The following is a 12,873-nucleotide window of genomic DNA, read 5'->3' on the forward strand; positions in this document are numbered from 1 at the left end:
CTGACTTGGACTGGCATAGTAGCAATAAACCTGTGAGAAGTAGTTGGTTGGATTCAAAATATATTGAAAGTAGAGCTAGTAGGAATTTGAGATAGTAGTTAGAAAGAAGGATAAACAGGACTCCAGGTTCAGGTCCTGAGTAACTAGGTTAACAATGGTGCTTTTTATGAGTTGGGGACCCTGGAGAGAAGTGGGTTGAAGGGCAGGGAGCCCTAGTTCTGTTACATATAGTAAGATTGAGATAGCCATTGGCCATCTGTGTGGCGATGTGCGGTAGCATTCTCAGTACTATAGGCATGTATAGGACAGGATTGACATTTCAGGAAAGTCACTTCACTTGTGGGGAAATAGGTTCTACTTACATAAATGGGTTAGAAAAAAGCTTAGGGTGGAAAGCTGCCACCACGGGGTGAAAAACGCCCAAGGTTAGCTACTGAGATATTGCAAATATCTCGGTAAAATGTAAAAATACTCAGGATCATGAGTATTTTCCATCTGACACCAATATACTTTTGTACTTTGATCACAAACCCTACTTGCCCCCCAGACCCTTTGCTTCTTACACAAGTTAATGATTACTGTCTGATTGTCTTCTCCGTGTCAACGTGTGTAAGGTCTTGTTTTCTTCATGTTCACCATGTGGGTAATATCTTGTGAGCTCAGTAAATACAGAGCCGAAACCCCTGTTCAGGGCTCTTGTCCCCAACCGGACATTAGCCTCTCGTATTCAATTCTGCATCCGCTCTCTTGAGGGACAGGAGAGAACTCCAGATTCAGTCTGCGACAGTCACTGTCGTGGATATTTATAGAGCTCTTAGTCTGTGACAGGCAGGTTTCTACACATAATCTCACCAATTCATCACAAACCTCATGAGGTAAATACTATTTTCTACATTTTATAGATTAAAGCATTGAGGCTTAGGCCAGATAGCTTATCGAAGGTTACACAGTTAGGAGGTATGATAGGCTTCAAACTCAGACATTTAACCTCCAAACTAATTAACTCTGGTGTAAATAAGTAATGGTTAAATATATCAGGTAATTTTCAATTTTAAGAAAGGATGGACTTTTAAAAGATCAGCCTTAAATTTAAAATGTGAGTAATTCTCAGGGTGCCTGGCTTGCTCAGTTGGTTAAAGCATCCAACTTCAACTCAGGTCATAATCTCACAGATCTTGGGTTTGAGCCCCACATTGGGCTCTGTGCTGACAGTGCAGACAGAGCCTGCTTGGGATTCTCACTCTCTCCCTCTCTGTCCCTCTCTGTCCCTCTCTGTCCCTCTCTCTCCCTCTCTCTCCCTCTCTCTCCCTCTTTCTCCCTCTCTCTCTCTTTCTCCCTCTCTCTCTCTTTCTCCCTCTCTCTCTCTGTCCCTCCCCCCCCACTTTCAAAAAAATAATAAATTGTGAGTAATTTTCAAATAATACAACTTCATTATGAATTTTGAAAGAAATAAGAATTAAGAAATAAGAAATAAGAATTGTCATATTCAGTTGAAGTTGAATCCTCTCAGTAAAAATTATGCATTCATTGACTCATCTTTGAGGCAGAGTGTGAATGTATATGTTCCAAAATGGCTGCTTATTTTGTAGGAATGCAATTTGCATATATAGTGGTGATCCTAAAAACCATTAAGCTTGACCCTTACTGATGAAAAAGAAACAGAATGATTATTATGCAGAGGCATCTAGAATCCTTTATGCTTTGTGAGCTTATGTAGCAAAATCACTTTTATAGTGAGCTATCTAATAATTATTGGAAGAGTTGTGAATACCTCTAGTGAGGAAAAAGTCAAGACGTTTTTAATGCATAACATTTTATATATGAAATGACATGGAAGATGCTAAATGTATCTTTACTGAATCAAAGCATTGTAAATAATTAAGAATTCAAGTTGAGACCTTTTTTATATATTCCTCCCTTCGTTCTATTTGTGTCAATAATATGTCTCTTCTCTTATTAATTTCCTACGCTAGACCATGATGAATGGATCTATTGGTATAAAACAGTCATACACATTTCCCATAGAATTTGTATTTTGAAACAGTCTCTTATTATTACAGAATTAGTACATGTACTTTGTAGAAAATTAGAAGAAATTACATGCAAAAATAGCGTGATCACATTCTTACCACCCCAGATCATCACTGCTAAAATGTAGACTTTTTTTGTGTCCACATACACATTTTTATACCAGAAGAGTATGAAAGCATATTTTATATACGGCTTTTTAACCTACTTTTTTCAGTAATCTCCATCTATCCATCTCAGAAAATTTTCCGTTTAGGAAAATTTTAACTCCTCTAATGGCCAGACCATATTCCTAATTATGACCCCCCCAAAAAACATTTTATAGCTAGTGTGTCTAGCCTAGACCAAATTTAGGATCACACATTGCATCTGGGTGATGTGTTCCTTTGGTTTGTTGTTTTTTTTTTTTTAATCTAACAAAGCCCCTATTGAGACATGGACAGTTGTTCCTCAGAACATCTCAGCTTCTGGATTTGTGTCCATTCGTTATGGTGTCAGTTAACCTGTTTCTCTATTCCCTGCATTTCCTACAAAGTAAATGTTATATAAAGTCTTGATAAATTCAAGTTAAGCACTTTGCAGCAGTTACATCGTAGGTTATGTTGCTGTGTCTTATGTAGATACATAACAACATCTGATTAAACCACCAGTAATGATGCTAAAATTGATCACTGGCTTGGGGTAATGTGACTCTGATGGCTCCATCAGAGTTAAGTGTTTTCCCCTTGCAACAAACAGGGTATTCTAAAACTTCTTGAATTTAGAGCCCATTAATTTGGAAGTATACTTATTTTTGGTTAGCAAAATGCTTTTTTTTTTTATTTTGAGAGAGAGTGCACAGAGGAAGTGGAGGGACAGAGAGAGAGACTCCCAAGCAGGCTCTGTGCTGCCAGTGCAGAGCCAGATCTTGGAACTCTGTCCCACAAGCTGTGAGATCACGACTTGAGCCAAGATCAAGAGTTATGCCCAGCCAACCGACTGAGCCAGCCAGGTGCCCCCAAAATGCTTTTTTAGAGTTCAAATTAATTATGTAAATGAAAGGGCCGCCTGGCTGGCTCAGTCGGAAGAGCATGCGATTCTTGACCTCATGGTTTTGCATTCGAGCCCCACATTGAATGTAGAGATTACTGAAGTAAATAAACCTTTAAAAAAATGTTGTAAATTAAAGAATAACATATTTTTAGGCACTTCAGATTAATCACTTTACACATGTACTGTTTGAAACCCTATTCAATGGAATCCTCTTTTGTTAATTACTACAGTTCTAAAAAATCTAATGTAACACTTTGATAGACTAGTTCAAGTCTTTTCTGTGTATTTGAAGGTAATCTAATGTTTTTTTACAAATATATTTAATAATTCCAGTTTGTCTATTTTTTATAAACTTCACCTTTACCTATCACTGTTAGTTTGAATTAATATACCTTTGTCTCTGTCTCTCTGAGAAGTGGCTATCGATGTGGAAGCATTCTATTTCTAAGTAATAGCTATTGGATTTCTTCTGGAATTTATTTTTAATAAATCTTAAATTCTCCGTTGTGCTTTGTTGCAATTATTAACTTAATTTTGTGATGAACTCTACCCTGCAAACAACACTTCTATAAATTTAGTATGTAAATGAACTTGATCAAATTCAAACTAACAATGTAAGCTATCAGACCTCTAAAGTTTATCGAAGGTAATATAATGAAGAAAATGATGGCTCAGTTGTTAACTTATTAGTTCAACTGGAAATATTTGAATATAGTATACCAAACAAGGTTTAGACATTTTTGGGTACTGCAAATACAGTTATCTCTAGGGAGAAGGGATGAGGTGATTTAGGAGAGGAATTTTGGGACTTTAAAAGCAGTATATATGTTTCACACTTTTCCGTAAGTATGGCACATTTTATATTTAAAAAAAGTAAAATATGATGAAAGCATGCCTTAAGTATTAATGTAAAGCATACCAATGTACTTATACTTTCCAGTCTTACAATATTATGATTTTTCTTTTCATAGAGCTCTGAGTAGTCTTCTTTTGTACAAAGCTTATCTACTGGGTAGTTGTGGTTTCTATTTCTGAGATCTTTAATGTGGAACAAAAATGCTCTGGATATTTAGTGTTTTCACAATGTTGCATTTGGCACAGCTTTTGCCTAATTTGGTATCAATTTTGTTTACTCTTAAGTCTTTTTTTTTAATTTTGTTAATGTTTATTATTTATTTTTAAAAGAGACAGAGCACGAGTAGGGGAGGGACTGAGAGAGAGAGACAGACAGACAGACAGACAGAATCCAAGGCAGGCTCCAGGCTCTGAGCTATCAGCGTGGAGCTCAATGTGGGGCTCAAACCCATGAACCGTGAGATCATGACCAGAGCCAAAGTCGAACCCTTAGGTGCCACCCAGCCACCTATTATACCACCCAGGCTCCTTTAATACCTATTTTAGTAGATTTATAATATTTAATAAATTTATAATAAATACAAATTGCACATATTTTACAATCGGCTGGGAAACATATAGATGAATTGTTGGAGAAAAAATGTACAAGAGTATTAAAGAGCACCTACTGGCTGTGTGTGTTCACAGTGGCCTTGGTCTTGGTCGCTGTGCTTTAGAGCAGAAGTAGACAAGCTTTTTCTGAAAGGGACTAGATAGTAAATACTTGAGGCCTTGTGAGTCATATGGTCTCTGTCGCAATTACCGTAGTGCAAAAGCAGCCATAGATAAGTAAGCAATTGGGTGTGGTTATGTTGCAATCAAACTTTATTTACCACATCCAGCCCTTGGGCTAGATTTAATCCACTGGCCATAGCTTGCTGACCTATGATTGAGAGAATGAACTGTTAGTTAATCCAGAGTGTCACTTAAGCAGAAGACTGTTTAAGATGGTTTCTCCCCTGAAAGTCCTAAATAAATTTTCGTTTGTAGAGTAACAATCTCTTAGCTTGAAATCAGGTAGCAAATGGAATATAGTTAATTTCACAACAATAAAGGATGTTTATTATGTTACTTTAAGCATAAATGTAAATTATAAGAAATGTATTATAAATATTGTTATAAGGAATATATTGCAAATATTGGCCAAAGGAAATTTAATTGGTTTGGGAGAATAAAGGCATAATTATAAAGGAAAATAGATTGTAGTTTTATAAATAAAAGATTTCACATTTATGTGAAAGATTTCACATAATGATCATTAGTATCCCCAACAATAAGTGCAAAAAAGACTGTAACTGGGGCACCCGGGTGGCTCATTCGGTTAAGCTTCCCACACTTGGTTTCAGCTCCGGTCATGATCTTGTTTGTGGTCATGGGATCAAGCCCCATGTCAGGCTTTGCTCTGGGTGTGGAATGTGCATGGGATTCTCTCCCTCTCCCTTTGCTCCCCGCTGCTTGCTCTTGTGCACGCACATGCACACACTCTCCTCTCTCTCTCTCTCTCTCTCTCAAAAAAAAAACAAAAAAAAAAAAACAAGAAAACAAAAGACTGTAAGTAATTCTGTTATAATTGGGATGCATTGCAACCCAGAAGTAAAATCCTGCAGGCAACAAATATTTGTAATTGAATGTGGAGATTTTCAAGTGATTATGATTTGCTAAGAGAAAAGAGAGGAGAGCACAAGTCTCATTTCCCATAATACCTAGATCTGTAATCAAATTCAGCCTTCTGTATATCTGGAATTCTTAAAATTTTTTTTTAATGTTTGTTTATTTTTGAGAGAGAGAGAGAGAGAGAGAGAGAGAGAGAGCATGAGCGTGGGAGGGGCAGAGAGGGAGGGAGACATAGAATCTGAAGCAGGCTCCAGGCTCTGAGCTGTCAGCACAGAGCCTGAGGCAGAGCTCGAACCCATAGGCCGTGAGATCATGACCTGAGCGGAATTCGGACGCTTAACCAACTGAGCCACCCAGGTGCCCCTATATCTGGAATTCTTAAAACAACTGGTGACGTGGCCTCTTTCAGTCCATCCTCAAAAGGTATTCAGAGGAACACAGTCCTCAACAGTAGAATTCCATTGGTACTTTGTCCCATGGCTCCTGCTGGTAATAATAAAGTATTTGTCATCTTTTGGTATAGTTTCACAGTTTCAAATTACTCCCTGTAAAAGTTTGCAGGTCACCTTGTCATATGAAGGATAAATCTTCGTTACTCTTATGGAATACTGCAACAGAATAATCCCCTCCTGCAACTAATTTTCCTGGTAAAGATATCTGTCATGTATTTTATTAGCCATTTATACAGAATGAAATTGAAATTAGATTACATCATATACTGCATGTCGTGTTTACTTTATCATTTTTAAGTAATCCTCTGTGCTAAAGCTTTTAGCCTTATCCTTTTGTCTCTAGAGACATGTGTTTAATTAAAAAGCAGCTTATTCAGAGTTCAGATTTTTCTTAGTTTGACGTATGCCCATACATAATAGTATTAAGATTTATCCATGAAAACCTGCCAAATTGGAATACTGCAGCCCCCATTTGGCCTGAACTCCTATTAGGAAGATGATAGAGAGATCATGGTAAATGGGTTAGGATAGTGTAGTTACCATGTAAACTGATTTGTGTGTTTTTATCCTTTTGTGATTGAAAGGGGATTTAAAAACTGAAATGGGTTAGATGACTAAAGTAGATGGCTTTAAAAGTTCCTTCCGGTGGAGATGCCGGGGGCTTTGTTAAAGGAAACTGCACCCGCCTGTTTTCCACCTGCAGCACAGGCTGCTCTAAGTCTCTAGGGCTGGTTGTTCCATCTTGGCTGTGAATGTTGAAAGTCGCCTAAGGCTTGGTCCTTGGCTTTCTACCTCTTGGTCCCTTGCCTTGATGGCTGCTGGATTTCTGTCACCAGTCCTGATCATCTTGCAGGGCTTCAGATTTGTATCCAACTGCCTTCTGGCCATCTCTGACCAGATGCCTAATGGGCATCTTGAACATGTCATACGCTCAGCTTTTTATCTCCGTTTCCCCTTTCATCGTCATCATTCTCCATGCACATAACAACTTTTTCTCATCCATTTTTTACACCTTAGCAAGTGGCACGCCTTTCCACCCATTTGCGTAAACCAAAAACCCAGTTCTCTCATTTCTCACATATAAATGCATCAGCAAATCCTGTCATCTGTACCTCCTAAATATCCCAAATTTTGCTATTTTTTACTGCTTGTGCTGTCTCCTAGACAAAGCTCTTCGTCTCCTGCCTACACTTAGCTTTCTAAGATGTTACCCATCTTCCACTTAAGACCTTCTAATCAGTAATCCATTCCCCTCCCAAGCAGCCAGAGTATTAAATATAAACCAGACCTGTTGAGGGGTGCCTGGGTGGCGTAGTCGGTTAAGCGTCCGACTTCATCCAGGTCACGATCTCACGGTCCGTGAGTTCGAGCCCCGCGTCGGGCTCTGGGCTGATGGCTCGGAGCCTGGAGCCTGTTTCCGATTCTGTGTCTCCCTCTCTCTCTGCCCCTCCCCCGTTCATGCTCTGTCTCTCTCTGTCCCAAAAATAAATAAACGTTGAAAAAAAAATAAAATAAAATAAACCAGACCTGTTGATACCTATTTAAAATTCTCCAAAGGCTTCCCATTGTCTTTAGAATAAAATCTAAACTATTCACCAAGACCTTATGTGAACTGGCGCCCACCTGCCACTCCATGTCATCTTTTGCAACTTCCTCTTTAGTTACCATATGCTTTGGGTACATTGGCGTCTCTATTCCCCAGACTCCTGTAAACTTTTTCCTGTCTGGGCCCTTTCTACTCATTGTCTAGGACACTCTTCCAGAGCTTTGCAGATTCCTTCTTTTCATTCATGTTGCACCCAACTGCCCTATATAAAAGACCCACACCCTTTCCCCCAGCACTCCCTAGTCCTCTGTCTTCTCCATAGCATTTACCACCTGACCTATTTATCTGGGCTTGCTTTGTTCTCTCTCCTTCTTTGTGATTTGATTCAGGGTGGTTACAGAGATTTGTCCTGGAGATAAAATGCGTCTGGTGGCAGCTCCTCTGAGAAAAATAAGTGCCCATGGAGCGGGACATGTATTAGGCCACAAAGGATTATTGGTCCTACTCATGGGCTCAAGCATATGCAACCTCCATTCTCCTCCTGTTTCCTACTTTGTATCCATTTCGATGTACCATTTTGACATTTTTGTTGCACAGAAGAAACTCAAAACAAGTTTTGCTAAATGCTTGGCTGTGGTTATTAAAGCAGCAGCAAGAATTAAATTGTCAGCTCTTTATGGACCATCAGGAACCCAGACATGAGAGCAGGTGTGCAAAAGTTGCCTGTAGAATTTTAAACATCCAGTTCAGTCCCACAAGATGCCCATCTCTCACAAAATAAGTTTGTGGTTTCTGAGGTGAAGTACTGAATAGCTAGAGAGGAAAATAGTAAGGGACAAAGATAATTTATTCAGAAGAAATCAACTTTCTTCATTTGACATCTGAAAAAGCTATGAACTTACCTATTTCTGGTCCTGGGTTATGTGAAAACCGTTTTTGCAATTGTTTGCTCAGGTTGCACTACTGTAGAAAGACTCAAAGTAAGGGGTAGACCAAGTCGTTACCCAATACCCAGGACTCTGGAATGGTCAAAGCCAAAGCTTATTAATTAAAAAGCCAGAGACAGGACCCAGGACAAAAGATCAAGGAAGCCTCTCTGGTGGAGGCAGGAATGATGAAGTGAAGGTAGAATACTTCTGCAGAAGAGTTCCTTCTCTCTCCATGCTCATGACACCTGCAGTCACCTAGGAGCTTGGGGCTGCCCTGCAAATGATATTGGCTATTACTATTCCGAAAACACGTGTAGGACTTGTTTCCTTTGGAGTGCCATTATCTTCACTCCCATCTAGGACCAAACTTCTGCCCAGTAGGGCTTCTCATGTCCTAAGAGTTTATACAAACAAATTCTCTCCCTGAATAGCTGGGATCCATTTATACCTGACTGTATAACCACCAAGTATATATCAGCCAACCTCTCAGCCTTTGGAGCAAGATGAAGTGTTTGTCACGGTTCTCAAAACCTGGATTTCATCTTTACTTCTGATACTATTTGCAACCCTTTTGCCTAAAGAAGCTAGCTTACTGTGGTGATTTAGACTAATACCTAGTGGGATATGTCTTGACAGCTCTTAGGATATTAGAAAACGAATACTCTTCTACTTCCAACACTCTTTCCTTCCCCAATTTTAATCCATAATTTTATGTGCCCATTCAGGTTTCCACCCATCAGAACAACACTGTTTTGTTTTCATGAAGTATCTTACTGGTTTCTTATGTATTTTCATCATGAAAGGCATTTGGGTTATAACTCAACTCTTTGTGCAGAAGCTGGCTTTTCTTATCGTCATTAATAATTCATAAGCTCCATAGAATTACTTGAGGCCTTTTAACCAAGTATCGTGAATCTTAACATATCCAGTGTCATTTAGCTTCCAGTTTAGAAAAGAGACGATTCTGTGACTGGCTTTGCTGTCTCAGGAGACCTTGAAAGAGAATTTTATTGTTTCTTTTAAAGTCCAGGATGCGTGAAAAACCTAGAGCATAGACAATGCTGCATATCAGAAGTAACAGAAGCATGCTAATTAAGTGATCTTCTAGACTGATAAGCTCCCTAGGGATCAGGGAAGGCTATTGTCCACCAAGTTCATCACAGAAGCCTCCATGGTGAGGTATAGCATTCAAAATCCAGAAGACACCTGGGGAGTCCTTCTGGATTGGCTGTGAAGTCACACGCATACTTCTCCCCAGCCTCTTAGGAAACCGCAGCTGAAAGCCAGGCTGCCTTACTAGGTCCAGACCGACCAAATCCACCTGGCCCCAGTTGGATGCCGAAGCATGCACCGTGCTTTCCTAACTTTGACATTTACTCCCCCAAAGAAGCAACTCTTAGAAATTTGAGTTTAAGTCTGGGACTAATACAAACTTAACATGTATTTTTCAGAACTCTACCTCAATTAGGTAGTTGGAGGTTGAATTTCTTTATTTTTTCTTTCTCTTTTCCCCTTGCTCTTCCTTTCTCTGTTGAAAAGACACTTGGTTTGTGTGGAGGGTGCTTTTCTCTAAGTTGTTTCTTCCTCTTAATATCAATTTTCCATGAACTCCCACTGAGATCAGTACTCCTAAAATAAAGCAGCTTCATTATAATCAAGCTGAATCTGTCTTCTTTCAGAATAGTGGTATGTTTTGAAGCACAAGTACATTTCAAAGAAACGAGGCCGTTTCCTTTCCCAATTCCTGTTTTCACAAGATGAGGTATTACTGAAAGGTGGAATAATTTTTTGGTCCCTCTGATGTGTATAAAACGGCTACACAGAACCTTTATGGATTTTGAGGCACAGAAGGAATAAAAGAGGACTTTGTTCATCTGAAACTAGAATTTTTTAATTAACTGAAGATCATTCTCTATATTTGAGTGCAGCTGATTCCGCTAGAAATTTATCAATGATGAGACTGCTGCATTTCACAACTGTATTCTGCTTGCATTTGTAAATGTGACATAGCCTTTTTCTGATTTTTTAAATCAAATAATATTTAATCAAGGATATTCTCTTGCCCACTAGTAGAAATAACCGCCAATGGAAGGGTTACAGTCCCTTTTATTTATTTATTTTTTTGAGAGGGGGGGGGGGGCACAAGTGAGCAAGGGGCAGAGAGGCACAGGGAGAGAGAAAGAAGGGGGGCTCAACTGAAGCGGGGTTTGTGTTCATCCAAAGTGGGGCTCATGCTCACCCCAAACGGCTCAACCCCAAGCTTGAGCTTACCTGATGTGGGACTCACGCTCACGAACCATGAGATCATGACCTGAGCCAAAGTCAGATGCTTAACCGACTGAGCCACCCAGGTGCCCTACAGGACCTTTTTTAAATCAGTGTTTTAGTGTAGTGCTTCTCAAAACTTTTAATGTACGTATAAATCCCCTGTGGATTTTTTTTTTAAACTTCAGATTATAATTCAGCAGATCAGGGGTGGGGCCTTAGATTCTGCATTTTTGATCAGCTTCAGGTGATGCTGATGGTCTATAGACCACACTCTGAACAGCAAGATTTTATAATGTCTTCATAGAAAAATCCCAAATTTAATAATTCTGAAATTGGAGTGTGAGGGTAGAAGTAAATATGTTGACATTTCAAAGGACATGTCAGTGATTGAATCTGTACCTTCATAAAAACAGAAGTGATGTGCGCGCCTGGGTGGCTCAGTCCACTGAGTGTCCGACTTCGGCTCAGGTCATGATCTTGTGGTTCGTGGGTTTGAGCCCTGCATCAGGCTCTGTGCTGACAGCTCAGAGCCTGGAGCCTGCTTCGGATTCTGTGTCTCCCTCTCTCTGCCCATCCCATGCTCATGCTCTGTCTCAAAAATAAATAAACATTAAAAAATTAAAAAAAAAAAAACAAACCAGATCTGATGGTTCATATCCTGGTGGATGTTACTTCGTTTGTGCCCCTCTAGTGTTCTTTTAGTAGCAAAGTAATGGACAACTTCTATTCGAATTCCTTGAGAATGGAAATTACATTTTACTGTATTCCAGTCTTCGTATTCCTGGAGCCTAGCAAATTCCCAGGCACCTAATAGACATCTAATTACTAGGTTAAACTGAATCAAATTGAATTGATTGGATTGCATTAAAACAATATAGGGATGACCTGGTTTTGTACCTTTTAAAACCACTCCCTCTTTAGGAGATTTATATTGCTTTTATGTACAAATTTAAAATTCTTTCAGTAATTTATAGCTGACCAATATCCAGAGTTATTTTTTTAAGTTTATTTTATTTTTGAGAGAGAAAGAGAGCATTAGTGGAGGAGAGCAGAGAGAGAGGAAGACACAGAATCCGAAGCAGGCTCCAGGTTCTGAGCTGTCAGCACAGAGCCCGACGTGAGGCTCAAACTCACGAACTGCGAGATGACCTGAGCCGAAGTCAGACACTTAACCGACTGAGACACACAGGCACCCACATCCACAGTTATGTTTTTAAAATTGTATTCTCTTAAAATGCAACATGAAGAAAATAAATGCAAATACAAATTAAAGATAGTGAAGATTTAAGAATCCCCAAATTCTCTCTCTGATAAAAGGACTTTGTCAGTCATTTCTTATTTACAAATTTTGTTCTGGGGATAAGAAAGAAGGCATTCCTGAACTTTTTTGGCAGATTCAAAGCTGTTTTCTCACTTCTGAAAGAGTACAGATTATTATTGAGTCCTCAGTAAATTATGCAGATCCAAAACATTACAGTTAGTATGTTTGCATCCTACATGGATTTCAAAAAAAATCGTAGGATCAGTATGCACAAATAACCTTAAATGCTATTTTTTATTATTTCCTTTCAGTATCTGCTTTTGCTTTTATTTTTTAACAGCTTTCTTTAGATATTATTCACATACCATATAGTTCACTTAAAAGGCTACAATTGGCTTGTATAGTATATTCAGAGTTGTGTAGCTGTCACCACAGTCCTTTATAGAATATTTTCGTTACTCCAAAGAGAAGTCCTATACCCCTTAGCCGCCACCATCACCCCAGTTTTTACATCCTCTAGCAACCATTAATCTACCTTCTGTCTCTACAGATTTACCTATTGTAGACATTTCATATAAATGGAATCCTACAAGGTGTGGTCTCTTATGGCTGGTTTCATTCACTTAAAATAATGTTTCAAGGTTGATCCATGATGTAGCATGTTATCAGTACCTCGTTCTTTTGTATGACTGGATAATGTTTAGTTTTGTCAATTAGTTGGACATTTTTAGGTTGTTTCCACTTTTCAGCCATTATTTATAATACTGGTTTAGGGGCATCTAGGTGGCTTTGTCAGTTAAGCGTCCAACTTTTGGCTCAGGTCATGATCTCACGACTTGTGGATCAGGT

At 39.0% G+C, this 12,873-nt stretch overlaps 1 protein-coding gene across 1 annotated transcript in view; it reads left to right on the forward strand.

Annotated features, from left to right (window-relative positions):
• SRGAP1 (SLIT-ROBO Rho GTPase activating protein 1) overlaps positions 1-12,873 on the forward strand; it is a 285,374-nt gene that overhangs the window by 196,012 nt on the left and 76,489 nt on the right. The window lies entirely within an intron of this gene.

This window comes from Prionailurus bengalensis, chromosome B4 (genome assembly GCF_016509475.1).
Source record: "Prionailurus bengalensis isolate Pbe53 chromosome B4, Fcat_Pben_1.1_paternal_pri, whole genome shotgun sequence".
Taxonomy (NCBI): Eukaryota; Metazoa; Chordata; class Mammalia; order Carnivora; family Felidae; genus Prionailurus; species Prionailurus bengalensis.